We start from the raw sequence: 16,544 nt of genomic DNA on the forward strand, positions 1-16,544 counted from the left end.
AATTTTTGGCAGCTTTTGCTTGGAAGACATAGGCAATGACTATGGGAGACCCAATCTCCAATAATGGAAATAATGTTTTTAATATGCTGTACTGCATGGCTCTTGTAAGTGGCATTAAAATCGTCTTGTTAAGCTACTGTGGCCTCCACGTCTCTTCCACGGGCCATTGATATTGTCTTTTAATCCACTGTAACCTCCACGTCTCTTCCAAGGGGCATTAAAACCGTCTTGTTAAACCACTCTGACCACCATGTCTCTTCCAAGGGGCATTAAAACCATCTTGTTAAACCTCTCTGACCTCCAAGTCTCTTCCAAGGGGCATTAAAACCATCTTGCTAAATCACTCTGACCTCCACGTCTCTTCCAAGGGGCATTAAAACCATCTTGTTAGACCAATCTGACCTCCACCACTCTTCCAAGGGGCATAGATATTGTCTTTTTATCTTCTTAAGCTGCTGTGACATCCAAGTCTCTTCCACGGGGCATTGATATTGTCTTTTTATTCCACTGTAACCTCCACCACTCTTCCAAGGGGCATTAAAACCGTCTTATTAAGCTGCTGCGACCTCCACCACTCTTCCACGGGGCATGGATATTGTCTTTTTATTCCACTGTAACCTCCACCACTCTTCCAAGGGGCATTAAAACCGTCTTTTTAAGCTACTGTAACCTCCACGTCTCTTCCACGGGGCATTAAAACCATCTTGTTAAGCTACTGTGACCTCCACGTCTCTTCCAAGGGGCATTAAAACCATCTTGTAAAGCTACGGTGACCTCCACGTCTCTTCCACGGGGCATTGATATTATCTTTTTATTCCACTGCGACCTCCACCACTCTTCCAAGGGGCATTGATATTGTCTTTTTATTCCACTGCGACCTCCACCACTCTTCCAAGGGGCATTAAAACCATCTTGTTAAGCTACTATGACCTCCACGTCTCTTCCACAGGGCATTGATATTATCTTTTTAATCCACGATAACCTCCACCACCCTTCCAAGCGGCATTAAAATCGTCTTGTTAAGCCACTGTGACCTCCACGTCTCTTCCAAGGGGCATTAAAACCATCTTGTTAAGCTACTGTGACCTCCACGTCTCTTCCAAGGCGCATTAAAACCATCTTGTTAAGCTACTGTGAACTCCACGTCTCTTCCACGGGGCATTGATATTGTCTTTTTATTCCACTGCAACTTCCACCACTCTTCCAAGGGGCATTGATATTGTCTTTTTATTCCACTGCGACCTCCACCACTCTTCCAAGGGGCATTAAAACCATCTTGTTAAGCTGCTGCGACCTCCACCACTCTTCCAAAGGGCATTGATATTGTCTTTTTATTCCACTGTAACCTCCACCACTCTTCCAAGGGGCATTAAAACCGTCTTGTTAAGCTACTGTGACCTCCATGTCTCTTCCAAGGGGCAATAAAACTGTCTTGTTAAGCTACTGTGACCTCCACGTCTCTTCCACGGGGCATTGATATTGTCTTTTTATTCCACTGCTACCTCCACCACTCTTCCAAGGTGCATTGATATTGTCTTTTTATTCCACTGAGACCTCCACCACTCTTCCAAGGGGCATTAAAACCGTCTTGTTAAGCTACTGCGACCTCCACGACTCTACCATGGGGCATTGATATTGTCTTTTTATTCCACTGTAACCTCCACCACTCTTCCAAGGGGCATTAAAACCATCTTGTTAAGCTGCTGCGACCTCCACCACTTTTCCAAGGGGCATTGGTTTTGTCTTTTTATTCCACTGTAACCTCCACCACTCTTCCAAGAGGTATTAAAACCGTCTTGTTAAGCTACTGTGGCCTCCACTTCTCTTCCAAGGGGCATTATAACCATCTTGTTAAGCTAGTGTGACCTCCACGTCTCATCCATGGGGCATTGATATTGTCTTTTTACTCCACTGCGACTTCCACCACTCTTCCAAGGGGCATTGATATTGTCTTTTTAGTCCACTGCGTCCTCCACCACTCTTCCAAGGGGAATTAAAATCGTCCTGTTAACCTTCTGCAATATCCACCACTCTTCTAAGGGGCATTGATATTGTCTTTTTATTCCACTGCGACCTCCACCACTCTTCCAAGGGGCATTAAAACCATCTTGTTAAGCTACTTTGACAGCCACATCTCTTCCAAGGGGCATTAAAACCGTCTTGTTAAGCTACTGCGACCTCCACAACTCTTCCAATGGGCATTGATATTGTTTTTTTATTCCACTGTAACCTCCACCACTCTTCCAAGGGGCATTAAAACCGTCTTGCTAAGCTACAGTGACCTCCACGTCTCTTCCAAGGGGCATTAAAACCGTCTTGTTAAGCTACTGCAACCTCCACCACTCTTCCAAGGAGCATTGATATTGTCTTTTTATTCCACTGCAACCTCCAACACTCTTCTAAGGGGCATTAAAACCGTCTTGTTAAGCTACTGTGACCTACACGTCTCTTCCACGGGGCATTGATATTGTCTTTTTATTCCACTGTAACCTCCACCACTCTTCCAAGGGGCATTTAAGCCGTCTTGTTAAGCTACTGTGACCTCCACGTCTTCTCCAAGGGGCATTAAAACCGTCATGTTAAACCACTCTGAACTCCACGTCTCATCCAAGGGGGATTAAAACCGCCTTGTTAAACTACTCTGAACTCCACAGCTCTTCCAAGGGGCATTGAAATGTTGTTTTTAATTACCTCTAACCTCCACGACTCTTCCAACGGGCATTGCATTTCCTCCTAATTTTAGTCAGCTTTTGCTTTTCAGTGCATAGGCAAACACTAAGGGAGACCCACTCCCCAATAATGGGTAGAAGGTTTTTAGTATGCTGTAATCCACGTCTGTCTCAAGGGGCATTGCAATACCTTATAATTTTTGGAAAGCCTTCCATTCACTGCTTAGGCCAACAGTGTACAGGAGACCCAGTTGCTATAAATGGAAAAAACGGTTTAGTTAAGGCCCTCTGACCTCCATGTCACTTCCAAGAGGCATTGGAGTGCCTCGACATTTTTGGTAGGCATTGCACTCACTGTATGCCCTATAACTGTGTAGCCTAACCGCTCCTTTTGGTACAGAAACATATCCTACAAGACATGTGTGGTTGACTGGCTTGATATTGATGTGAATGGTCACTGTTCCTCCTGCTCTTTCTCCTTTGCCACCACCTCATCCATCATTCATCACCTGAAGCTTTGTTTTATCAGGAGTTATAGAACTGGGATAGTAGCAGGAAAACATCCAGCAATCCTCAGAGGAGGTAGGATATGCGCCAAAACGCTGACCACCTCAGGCCTAGCAGCTACTGCATACATGCGCTAGCATTCCAAGGAACAGAAAGCTAAGCAGATGGATGGCCTCATGATCATGAATAATTTACTCATTGTGTAGGAGGCCGACCACTGCTGCTGTCTACCTTCTGAACTTTGTGTTGAAGCCTGATTGACCCAGGACCCGCTATCCTCTATGTCTGGAGGATGTGTTGCATCCCAGTGTCCAACTGTGTCCCGGCTTCCACAATATTAACCCAGTGTGAAGGCGTCAGTGAGATGGACCATCCCTGGCCACATTCTCTTGTCCATGTGTTTGTGGTAAGGCTGTCCTTCAAATAGGGGCGGCTGGGGACCGTTTATGGACGCCCGGTCGCCACCAGGTGGCTGGGGATCGTGTGTGGGCACCCGGCCGCGGGGCGGCTGGGAAACCCACTATGGACACTTGGCCGCCCCCTGGAGGCTGGGGACCAAGCGTGGACACCCGGCCGCCAGGCGGCTGTGGGCTGAGTATGGATACCAGGCCACCGATGCAGCCATGACATGGTGGCCAGATTTCGCCTCCACATGCCTAAAAGGCCCAATTTCAAGTGCAAGCAAGCAAGCAGTATAGTATTGCAGCCTGGGGGTGGGTGGGTGTCAGGCTGCATACTTGCGCTTGCATTGCAAGGAATGGGGGAGGTACAATTGAACACTGCCCTGGGAAAAGGACTTGCAGGGGGATAGTTGCAAATCTGCATCTTCTGATGCGGCAAGGATCTCTTTTGATGGACACGCTTTTAGGCAGCCAGTGACCTGGGTGTCAGAGATGCTTCCAGGGGTCTTCCCCATGCTGTTCCCATGTTTTTTCAGCACTGTATGCATGTGTCACACAGCACATGGCCGGGTAAGGTTGTAAAATGTTAAAATGACATTTCCAGGTGAATGCATTTGTCACGGTTGAAAGCAATACAAAAGTCCAAAAACGCATAAAAAATGCTACTTGTGAACATAGCCAAAGGTGTGGAGGAGTATTTTTGTTTTTGGTTATTTATTTTACCTTATACACAAATCTTTACCCTGGAAAGGATGTTCCTTAACATATTTCACAGGAAAAGCGTTTCAGTTTCGTTTTTGAACGTTTTATTGTGAGCCCGTAAAAGTGGCTTAATACCTCTGACCACGTTGTTGACAGCAGTGACCTGAGGGTCAGAAATGCTTCCTGGGGCGATCCCCATGCTGTCCCCATGTCATTTGAGCACTGTCACTATCGTTTTGGGCACTTTTTAGGCTTTCTACAGACTGCCGGGGGTGCGGCCGCAAAAATGCTCGGGTATCCCACAGATTAAAATTGGGCTCGTTGCTCGGGTCGAGCACCCGAGTATCACGGTGAGCTCGGCCCAAGCTTCGAGCACCCGAGCATTTTAGTGATCGCTCAATACTATTCATAATGTGTACTACCCACCATACATAGCTACTAGTGTTGAGCGAGCATGCTCGACACTGCTCGGTACTCGCCCGAGCATCTCACTACTCGGGATGTTCGGTGAGCACAGAGCATTTCTGGGTTACTCGGGCGGGAGCTCGGGTCTCCACCCTGCACGTTTGGCACTCTTTACAGAGCCAATGAACATGCAGGGATTGCCAGCCAGTCACTGTAATGCCGCAGCCATGTTGTTTGTGGGCATTACAGTGATTGGCTGGCCGCACAGCGTCACCTCGAGTATTTAAACCGGGCGCCGCCATCTTGGACACAATCAATCCGGATCAGACAGTGTAGGGTCAGTGTTGCAGAGCTAGGGAGAAATTTATACTGCGAAATAGTTAGTGTAGGGTCTCTAAAGCCTGACAAACCAAACAAACTGTCCTTCTCAGGACTAATATGTGACGCGCCCCTGGGCCTGCTGCGTCGCGCGGCATCGCGCGCACGGGGAAGCTTACCCGGATCCGGATCAGATGGGGATAGTAGTCTCGTGGCGGTGACCCGATCCGTGCCCAGGGAGTCAAACTGAGTGGCAGCGTTTAGCAGTAGATGTTAGAAATGTTTCGACTACGCCACCCGTTGATTGCGGCTATGAGGCCGCCGCTGCAGGGCAGACCGCTGAGGCCGGTGATATGGTTATGCAGCGTAGATGGTATAACCCCCAACGGGAGGGGTATGGCCTCAGGGCAGCAAGCGAGGATGATAGTGGTAGTGATGGTGCGGCAAGGAAGCTCAGAGACGTGTAATGCAGTTTCAGGGTTTTTACTCACAGGTGTTGCTCCGGTCACTTCGGCCAAGGGTGACCACCCGGGCCGTGCTGCGTCCACCAGGTGCGATACTCGGTCAACTCCCGGGCAGTTCCAGAGCGTGGTTCTGAGCTCCCCTCTCTCTTTCTTCCTACTGGCCGTCCTCACCAGGGACCCACCTTTGTCCGGCTCCCTCGGGCCTCTTGGTGGCAAAACCTTTCCTGGCTTTCCTGACCCTATTCGTGGTATGCCTTCCTGGTGGATGTGGTGAGGGTCGTGCCAAAGCTTGACCACGACCTCCGGTTCCTGGCTAAGAATATTTTGCCTCTGCCAGTTTGGGCTCCGGTACCCTTTTCAGCACTGTGGAGGTTGAGGGCGCGGTGGTGGTAGCGGCGCCCGGATTCACCAGGCCTTGCGACCAGGCCGGTGGCACTCTGAAGGTGAAGGGCACTATGGAAACGGCGGCGCCCGGGGGTACTCGGCCTTGCGACCAGGCCGGTGGCGTTTCCTGCTTGGCCGCGCTCAGGGTTGAGGCGCGTGACGTCACAGGGGGCGTGGCCACGGCTCCTGCCGCTTGAGGCCTAGTTTGGAGCGGTGGCGGTGCAGCATCGAGCACGGTACGGGGGATTTTGGGCTCTGCGACGGGGAGCTGGGGCAGGCTCACGGCTACTAGGCCTGGGTTGGTGACGTCCCCTTTACCTGCTTCCATCTCTTCAGCTCCTTCCACGGTGTCGTCTCCGGCCTTCGTCCCTCCTGCACCATCCTCAGAGGCAGACAGGCTCCTCGTCCCGGGTGGCGTCCTTTGCTGGCGGGTTCCAGCCTGCAGGGCCATTTCTTTGCTCCACTCGGCCAGCACTTCTTGCTGCACTCGGGCCATCTTCCGAGCCAAGCCCTCCAGCGCGGTCTGTGCATGCTCCCGATCTTTGGGGAGCTGTGCCAGGATCTCCACCAGGCCTTCTGGGGTGGCGGCCTGCAACAGGCTCCTGACCAGAGGGTCGGTGCTGCCTGACTCTCCTTCCATCTCCGGGTACGATCTTTCCAGACTCCTCCAGGCTGCACCCATCCTCTCTCTTTTGTTCGTGATCCACCCATCCTGAGGGTGGTCCCGGGGCCACTTGGTGATTGTCAGTTCCAGGGGCAGACCCCTCGCTCTGATGGACATCTCTATCATTGCAGTCTCTGCTGGTGGGGGCGGTCTCCGCTTTTGGCGCTCTTCTGGGACCAGGCCCACGATGGGAGGTGGTCTCTTGACACCCTCTGGCACGCCCATAATGGCGTCCGCTCTGCCAGGGCGGGAAATCGTCTCAGATGGCGGGAATCGTCTCCCAATGGCGGGAAACTCCGTGGATGGCGGGAAAAGGCTGCAGATGGCGGGCAAACGGCGGGAAACGACCCGAGATGGCGTCCGATGGCGGGGACCCTCTGGAATTGGCGGGAGACTTCTTCTTACGGTACACATAAACTTTTCTTCAGGCACGCGGTACCCGGTGGTTGCGGGCACGAAATCCTGCCGACTACGCCAAAGTTGACGCGCCCCTGGGCCTGCTGCGTCGCGCGGCATCGCGCGCACAGGGAAGCTTACCCGGATCCGGATCAGATGGGGGTAGTAGTCTCGTGGCGGTGACCCGATCCGTGCCCAGGGAGTCAAACTGAGTGGCAGCGTTTAGCAGTAGATGTTAGAAATGTTTCGACTACGCCACCCGTTGATTGCGGCTATGAGGCCGCCGCTGCAGGGCAGACCGCTGAGGCCGGTGATATGGTTATGCAGCATAGATGGTATAACCCCCAACGGGAGGGGTATGGCCTCAGGGCAGCGTGGTCCTGAGCTCCCCTCTCTCTTTCTTCCTACTGGCCATCCCCACCAGGGACCCACCTTTGTCCGGCTCCCTCGGGCCTCTTGGTGGCAAAACCTTTCCTGGCTTTCCTGACCCTATTCGTGGTATGCCTTCCTGGTGGATGTGGTGAGGGTCGTGCCAAAGCTTGACCACGACCTCCGGTTCCTGGCTAAGGATATTTTGCCTCTGCCAGTTTGGGCTCCGGTACCCTTTTCTGCCAACCCTTCTGGTTTACTTCTGGGATCTCAGGGTTCCCTCTTGTCTTGTGTCTCTGGGCCTCTCTTCCTCCTTCTCTCCACTACAGGCCTGGCCCTGGAGCTGGGCCCAGACGGAGCCACAGCTCCCTGTCAGCCCTCCTGGCTGAACTCTCCCTCAGAACTCACTGACCCTGTCTCTAGATGGTGCCCACCATATATACTCCCTCTATGTGTGAGCCCAGGTGACTAGCACCCAATGGGCTCCTACCTCTATGCCCAGAGCCCCTCCCCTATCTGCCCCTACACTACTGGGATGTTCCTCCCCCCTCCCCACTCCAGCCAGGGACAGACGCTGTCGTACCTGCACAACTATTTGGTGGGAGTACCGTTGTTCTGTCCCCCGGAAATGGGGTGAGTGTAGTGCATGCAGCTATCTGAGCTCAGTCCCACACTCCATCCTTACCCGGGAGTGGAATACCACACCTCTGGTTTGAGGTGCAATACCCCTGTAGCAGCCGAGTCCTCGGGGTGCTACATATGCATCCCAGATATCAGGCAGGCAGGCAAGCTGTATAGGAGATGTAGTGGTTATACCAACAAACACTGCATTACAGTCCTTTGTGCTCCTGCTGTTCAAATTGCTAGACTTATCCCCAGGTCTCAGGGGCCAGGAAAAATCCTTTTTTTTTCATCTAAATCCTGTTTTTTTTTTTTTTCCTTAGTCAGACTGTACAAATACCCGTCTTATTAACCTTTTGGTATTTTTTCCACCCCCCCAAAAAAATTGAGTGTCTCGCTGACTGTTCAGACACCAATATATCTGTTTAAAAGAGTCTGGTGTAGGCCAGAGAACTAGAACTGTGTTTTTCCTCTTCCACGGTTCAAATCTGGGTGGTATCAACCTGTTTGCCTTTTTTCCATAAAAAAAAACAGTTTGAGTGTGTCGCTGACTGTTCCGACACAAATATATCTATTTTAACAAGTCTGGTATACACCAGGAAATTATAACTGTGGTTTTCCTCTTCCACGGTTCAAATCTCCTTTTTATTACGCTTTTGCCATTGATCCCACAGTTGGACACTCTGAAGAGCTGTTCACTGGTCCACTTCCATATTTGTGCCCCTCGCCTGCTCTGCTTGAAGTGGTGGAAGAGGAGACACCATGTAGCGATGCCCAAATATTTGAACAGCCACGGCCACAGGAAGGTGACGCTGGCAATTTGTCACAAGAGGTGGACGATGACGAGACACAATTGTCACGAAGTGAGGAGGAGGACAGTGGTGCGGAAGTCGAAGAGGAGGAGGTGGTGGATGATCTAGTAACTGACACAATGTGGCAGGAGGACACGCAGAGCAAGGCCAGCAGCACACAGGGTGTGGGAGGCAGAGTACCCCAACAGGCAGGAAGAAGCAGTGTGGTGGCCGCAGACAGAAGGCGGGCAACCGTTCCCCGTAACACCAACACGAGGGACGTTGCCAGTACAACCGGTAGGTCGTTCAGAGCCTGGAATTTTTTTAAAGACTCTGCTGATAACCCCAAAAAGACCATTTGTACCACCTGCCATGCCAGCATCAGCAGGGGTGACAAAACTAACAGCCTGACCACCACCAGCATGATCAGGCACATGTCAGCAAAGCACCCGACTTTGTGGGGCGAAACCCAGGGTCCACGACCAGTGTCAATGGGTGTCACCACTGCTTCTTCCGCTGTTGTGCGTTTAATAGAATCCCCTGTTGTGCGTGCAAGGCAATCCCCTGTCCATACTGCATGCAAATATGCCCACTCCTCTCAGTCTTCACTTGTTATGGCAGTTTCTCAAGAAACAGCCTCAACGTCCACGTCCACGTCCCACCGCAGCGTTCAATTGTGCATATACCAGACCTTTGAACGAAAGCGCAAATTCGCAGCCAATGCCCCACAGGCCACAGTCCTAAATTCACACATTTCACGACTGCTTGCATTGAAAATGCTGCCTTTTAGGCTGGTGGAGACGGAATCCTTCCGCAACCTTATGGCGGTGGCCGTCCCTCGGTACTCGGTCCCCAGCCGACACTATTTTGCCTGGTGTGCCATCCCCGCACTACACAAGCACTAGTCCCAAAACATCGGCCATGCCCTCAACAACGCAGTTGCTGGGAGAGTCCACCTTACAATGGACACGTGGATTAGTGCTTGTGGCTAGGGACGGTACATCTCCCTGACAGCACACTGGGTAAACATAGTGGAAGCCAGGACCCAGACGGACATTGGGATGGAACACCTCCTCCCCACACCGAGGATTGCGGGCCCTTTGTCAGTCAGAGTTGCCTCCACAGTGTACAGCTCCTGCGCATAATCCTCCTCCTCCTCATGTTCAGCCTCCATCTCAGATATCACCACATCAGTTACAAGCTGGAAGCACTGCAGTACTGCCTCCGCCAAGCGGCAACAGGCTGTGCTGAAACTCATGAGCTTAGGTGATAAACCTCACACTGCTTGTGAGTTGTGGACAGCTGTGAAAGAGCAGGCAGATCTGTGGCTGAGACCGAGGAACCTACATCTAGGCATGGTCGTGTGTGACAATGGCCGTAACCTGGTGGCGGCTCTGAGGCGAGGCGAGATCACGCACGTACCATGCCTGGCTCATGTGCTTAACCTCATGGTTCAGCGGATTCTTAAATCGTTCCCCGAGTTCCCAGATCTGCTCGTCAAAGTACGCCGCCTGTCAGCTCATTTTCGGAAGTCGGCTACAGCTTCCGCCGCCCTTGCTGTGTTGCAGCAGCATTTGCAGCTTCCGGCACACCGACTGGTGTGTGATGTCCCCACATGTTGGAACTCTACCCTCCACATGATGCAAAGGATTTGTGAGCAGAAGAGAGCAGTTGTGGAGTACCAGCTGCAACAAGGCCGTCGATATTCAGGTCAGACTCCACACATAAGACCTCAGGAGTGGACCTGGATGTCTGACATATGTACCATCCTGACAAACTTTGAGGAGTCCACCAGGATGGTGAGTGGCGATGATGCCGTCATTAGCGTCAGCATCCCACTTGTCTGTCTTTTGCAACGCTCTCTGCAGAGAATTAAAGAGGAGGCATTGCAGCCAGAGTATGATGAGATTAATCAAGAAGCCGTAGCGGGCGATTATACACAGCCCAGCCTCAAGTCATCCCAACATGCATTGGGGGACAATGAGGGACAGGACAAGGAGGAAGAGGAAGAACAGCAGCTGGAATCATGCGCTGTAGGCGGTAGTACCTGTACAACTGTCATACCGTCGGTTCAGCGTGGGTGGCCTGAGGACAGGGGGGAGGAGGAGGAGGAGAGCATTGTCAGTCGTCATCTTGGTGAGGACATGGAAGTCTTGCCCATTACCAGTCACGCATGGCTGACTTTATGTTACGCTGCCTTAACCGTGACCCTCGCGTTGTCAAAATGTTGGGTGACAGTCATTACTGGTTGGTGACACTTTTAGACCCCCGCTACAAGGAGAACTTTCACTCTCTTATTCCTGAGGTGGAGAAGTCTACAAAAATGGGGCAGCACCAGAAGGCCCTTGCTGCAGAACTGTTAAAAAAATTCCCATCTGAACACGCTAGCGGCAGAGGTCACAGTTCATTGACTAACCAAGGCGTACAGGCGAGAGAGACGCAACTCCAATCCAGCAGAGGCAGAGGAACACTGTCAACGTTCTGAGACAGATTTCTGAGACCCGCCCAGCTTACAGGCCCTGAGACGTGTGGTACTCTCACAAGGAGTAGAAAGTTTCAAGAGATGGTGAGGGAGTACCTTGCCGACCGTACCAGCATCCTCCGTGATTCCTCTGTGCCTTTTAATTATTGGGTATCCAAGCTGGACACTTGGAATGAACTCTCTCTGTACGCCTTGGAGGTCCTGGCCTGCCCTGCCGCTAGCGTGTTATCGGAGCGTGTTTTTAGTGCCACTTGGGGAATTAAAACTGATAAGCGCACTCGCCTGTCAACTGACAATGATGACAAGCTGACCCTTATCAAAATGAACAAGGGCTGGATTGGGCCAGACTTCTCATCACCACCAAATGACAGCAGAGTAACATAAAGTTAAATCCACTGTGTTGTTTTGGGAGGTGTATTCCCATGCACCTCTTCACACCCACACATGGGTATACGCTTCCTCATTTCGGCTGTTTTTTGCTCTTCTCCTTATCCTCAGCCTCCACCACCACTATACCACCAGGGTGACCGTGGTCCGTGTTGCCAGCATTGAAAGTTCCTCCGTCCTAATTTTTGGCAGTAGTGTTGAGCGAGCACTAAAATGTTCGGGTGCTCTAAGCTCGCGCTGAGCTCACCGTGATACTCGGGTGCTCGACCCGAGCATCGAGCCCAATGTTAGTCTATGGGAGACCCGAGCATTTTTGCGGCGGCACCCCCGGCAGTCTGTAGAAAGCCTAAAAAGGGTCCAAAACGATAGTGACAGTGCTCAAATGACATGGGGACAGCATGGGGTCGCCCCAGGAAGCATTTCTGACCCTCAGGTCACTGCTGTCAACAACGTGGTCAGAGGTATTAAGCCACTTTTACGGGCTCACAATAAAACATTCAAAAACTAAACTGAAACTGCTTTCCTGTGAAATATGTTATGGAACATCCTTTCCAGGGTAAAGACTTGTGTATAAGGTAAAATAAATAACCAAAAACAAAAATACTCCTCCACACCTTGGGCTATGTTCACAAGTAGCATTTTTTATGCGTTTTTGCACTTTTGTATTGCTTTCAACCGTGACAAATGCATTCACCGGGAAATGTCATTTTAACATTTTACAACCTTATCTGGCCATGTGCTATGTGACACATGCATACAGTGCTGAAAAGACATGGGAACAGCATGGGGAAGACCCCTGGAAGCATCTCTGACACCCAGGTCACTGCCTAAAAGAAGTGATCCTTGCCGCATCAGAAGATGCAGACTTGCAACTATCCCCGTGCAAGTCCTTGTCCCAGGGCAGTGTTCAATTGGACCTCCCCCATTCCTTGCAATGCAAGAGCAAGTATGCTCACTGCCACCCACTCACCCCCAGGCTGCAATACCATACTGCTTGCTTGCTTGCACTTGAAATTGGGCCTTTTAGGCATGTGGAGGCAGAATTTGGCCACCACGTCATGGCTGCGTCGGCAGCCTGGTATCCATACTGAGTCCCCAGCCGCCCCGCGGCCGGGTGTCCACGCTTGGTCCCCAGCCACCAGGGGGTGGCCGGTTGTCCATACTGGGTCCCCAGCCACCCCACGCAGGGTGCCCACACACGGTCCCCAGCCACCTGGGGGCGGCCGGGTGTCCATAAACAGTCCCCAACCACCCCTATTTGAAGGACAGCCTAACCACAAACACGTGAACAAGTGAATGTGGCCAGGGATGGTCCATCTCACTGACGCCGTCACACTGGGTTAATATTGTGGAAGCCGGGACACAGTTGGACACTGGGATGCAACACGTCCTCCAGACATAGAGGATTGCGGGTCCTGGGTCAATCAGGCTTCAACACAAAGTTCAGAAGGTAGACAGCAGCAGTAGTCAGCCTCCTATAAAATAAGTAAATTATTCATGATCATAAGGCCATCCATCTCCTTAGCTTTCTGTTCCTTGGAATGCAAGCGCATGTATGTAGTAGCGGCTAGGCCTGAGGGGGTCAGCGTTTTGGCGCATATCCTACCTCCTCTGAGGATTGCTGGATGTTTTCCTGCTACTATCCCAGTTCTATGACTCCCGTTAAAACAAAGCTTCAGGTGATGAATGATGGATGAGGTGGTGGCAAAGGAGAAAGAGCAGGAGGAACAGGGACCATTCACATCAATATTAGGCCAGTCAATCACACATGTCTTGTAGGATATGTTTCTGTACCAAAAGGAGTGGTTTGGCTACACAGTTATAGGGCATACAGTGAGTGCAATGCCTACCAAAAATTTCGAGGCACTCCAATGCCCCTTGAAAGTGACATGGAGGTCAGAGGGCCTTAACTAAACCGTTTTTTCCATTTATAGCAACGGGGTCTCCTGTACACTGTTGGCCTAAGCAGTGAATGGAAGGCTTTCCAAAAATTATGAGGAAATGCAATGCCCCTTGAAACAGACATGGATTACAGAGTACTAAAAACCTTCTACCCATTATTGGGGAGTGGGTCTCCCTTAGTGTTCGCCTATGCATTGAAAAGCAAAAGCTAGCTAAAATTAGGAGAAAATGCAATGCCCGTTGGAAGAGTCGTGGAAGTTAGAGTTAATTAAAAGAACATTTCAGTGCCCCTTGGAAGAGCTGTGGAGTTCAGAGTGGTTTAACAAGACACTTTTAATGCCCCTTAGAAGAGATGTGGAGTTCAGAGAGGTTTAAAAAGACGGTTTTAAGGCCGCTTGGAAGAGATGTGGAGGTCAGAGTGGTTTAACAAGACGGTTTAAATGCCCCTTGGAAGAGATTTGGAGGTCACAGTAGCTTAACAAGACGGTTTTAATGCCCCTTGGAAGAGACGTGGAGTTCAGAGTGGTTTAACAAGATGGTTTTAATGCCCCTTGGAAGAGACGTGGAGTTCACAGTAGCTTAACAAGACGGTTTTATTGCCCCTTCGAATAGACGAGGAGTTCAGAGTGGTTTTACAAGACGGTTTTAAGGCCCCGTGGAAGAGTGGTGGAGGTCACAGCAGCTTAACAAGATGGTTTTAATGCCCCTTGGTAAAGACGTGGAGTTCAGAGAAGTTTAACAAGACAGTTTTAATGCCCCTTGGAAAAAACGTGGAGGTCAGAGTGGTTTAACAAGACGGTTTTAATGCCCCTTGGAAGAGACGTGGAGGTCACAGTAGCTTAACAAGATGGTTTTAATGCCCCTTGGAAGAGTGGTGGAGGTCACAGTAGCTAATAAGACAGTTATAATGCCCTTTTGAAGAGTAGTGGAGGTCACAGTAGCTTTACAAGATGGTTTTAATGCCCCTTGGAAGAGTGGTGGAGGTCACAGTAGCTTTACAAGACAGTTTTAATGCCACTTCGAAGAGTGGTGGAGGACGCAGTGGAATAAAAAGACAATATCAATGCCCCTTGGAAGAATGGTGGAGGTCACAGTAGCTTAACAAGACGGTTTTAATGCCCCTTGGAAGAGTGGTGGAGGTCATAGTAGCTTAACAAGACGATTTAATGCCCCTTGGAAGAGCTGTGGAGTTCAGAGGGGTTTAACAAGACGGTTTTAATGCCCCTTTGACGAGTGGTGGAGGTCACAGTAGCTTAACAAGATGGTTTTAATGCCCCTTGGTAAAGACGTGGAGTTCAGAGAGGTTTAACAAGATACTATTAATGCGCCTTGGAAGAGACGTGGAGGTCAGAGTGGTTTAACAAGACGGTTTTAATGCCCCTTGTAAGAGACGTGGAGGACACTGTTGCTTAACAATATGGTTTTAATGCCCCTTGGAAGAGACGTGGAGTTCAGAGTGATTTGACAAAACGGTTTTAATGCCCCTTGGAAGAGACGTGGAGGTCACAATAGCTTAACAAGACAGTTTTAATGCCCCTTGGAAGAGTGGAGGAGGTCACAGTAGCTTAAGAAGACGGATTTAACGCCCCTTGGAAGAGTGGTGGAGGTCACAGTAGCTTAACAAGATGGTTTTAATGCCCCTTGGTAAAGACGTGGAGTTCAGAGAGGTTTAACAAGACAGTTTTAATGCCCCTTGGAAAAAATATGGAGGTCAGAGTCGTTTAACAAGATGGTTTTAATGCCCCTTGGAAGAGAGGTGGAGGTCACAGTAGCTTAACAAGATGGTTTTAATGCCCCTTGGAAGAGTGGCGGAGGTCACAGTAGCTTATCAAGACAGTTTTAATTCCCCTTTGAAGAGTAGCGGAGGTCACAGTAGCTTTACAAGATGGTTTTAATGCCCCTTGGAAGAGTGGTGGTGGTCACAGTAGCTTTACAAGACAGTTTTAATGCCCCTTGGAAGAGTGGTGGAGGACACAGTGGAATAAAAAAACAATATCAATGCCCCTTGGAAGAGTGGTGGAGGTCACAGTAGCTTAACAATACGGTTTTAATGCCCCTTGGAAGAGTGGTGGAGGTCACAGTAGCTTAACAAGACAATTTAATGCCCCTTGGAAGAGCTGTGGAGTTCAGAGGGGTTTAACAAGATGGTTTTAATGCCCCTTGGAAGAGTGGTGGAGGTCACAGTAGCTTAATAAGATGGTTTTAATGCCCCTTGGAAGAGTGGTGGAGGTCACAGTAGCTTTACAAGACTGTTTTAATGCCCCTTGGAAGAGTGGTGGAGGTCACAGTAGCTTAACAAGACAGTATTAATGCCCGTTGGAAGAAACATGGAGTTCTCAGTAGCTTAACGAGACAGTTTTAATGCCCCTTGGCAGAGACGTGGAGTTCAGAGTGGTTTTACAAGACGGTTTTAATGCCTCTTGGACGAGTGGTGGAGGTCACAGTAGCTTAACAAGATGGTTTTAATGCCCCTTGGTAAAGACGTGGAGTTCAGAGAGGTTTAACAAGATACTATTAATGCCCCTTGGAAGAGACGTGGAGGTCAGAGTGGTTTAACAAGACGGTTGTAATGCCCCTTGGAAGAGACGTGGAGGTCACAGTAGCTTAACAATATGGTTTTAATGCCCCTTGGAAGAGACATGGAGTTCAGAGTGATTTGACAAAACGGTTTTAATGCCCCTTGGAAGAGACGTGGAGTTGACAGTAGCTTATCAAGACAGTTTTAATGCCCCTTTGAACAGTAGTGGAGGTCCCAGTAGCTTAACAAGACGGTTTTAATGCCCCTTGGAAGAGTGGTGGAGGTCACAGTAGCTTAGCAAGACAGTTTTAATGCCCCTTGGAAGTGTGGTGGAGGTCGCAGTGGAATAAAAAGACAATACCATACCCCTTGGAAGAGTGGTGGAGGTCACAGCAGCTTAACAAGACAGTTATATTGCCCCTTGGAAGAGTGGTGGATGTCACAGTAGCTTAACAAGACAGTTTTAATGCCACTTGGAAGAGTGGTGAAGGTCGCAGTGGAATAAAAAGACAATATCAATGCCCCTTGGAAGAGTGGTGGAGGTCACAGTAGCTTAACAAGAAG

Source organism: Phyllobates terribilis, unplaced genomic scaffold (genome assembly GCF_046119375.1).
Source record: "Phyllobates terribilis strain yellow unplaced genomic scaffold, ASM4611937v1 Scaffold_12__6_contigs__length_324123572, whole genome shotgun sequence".
Lineage (NCBI taxonomy): Eukaryota > Metazoa > Chordata > Amphibia > Anura > Dendrobatidae > Phyllobates > Phyllobates terribilis.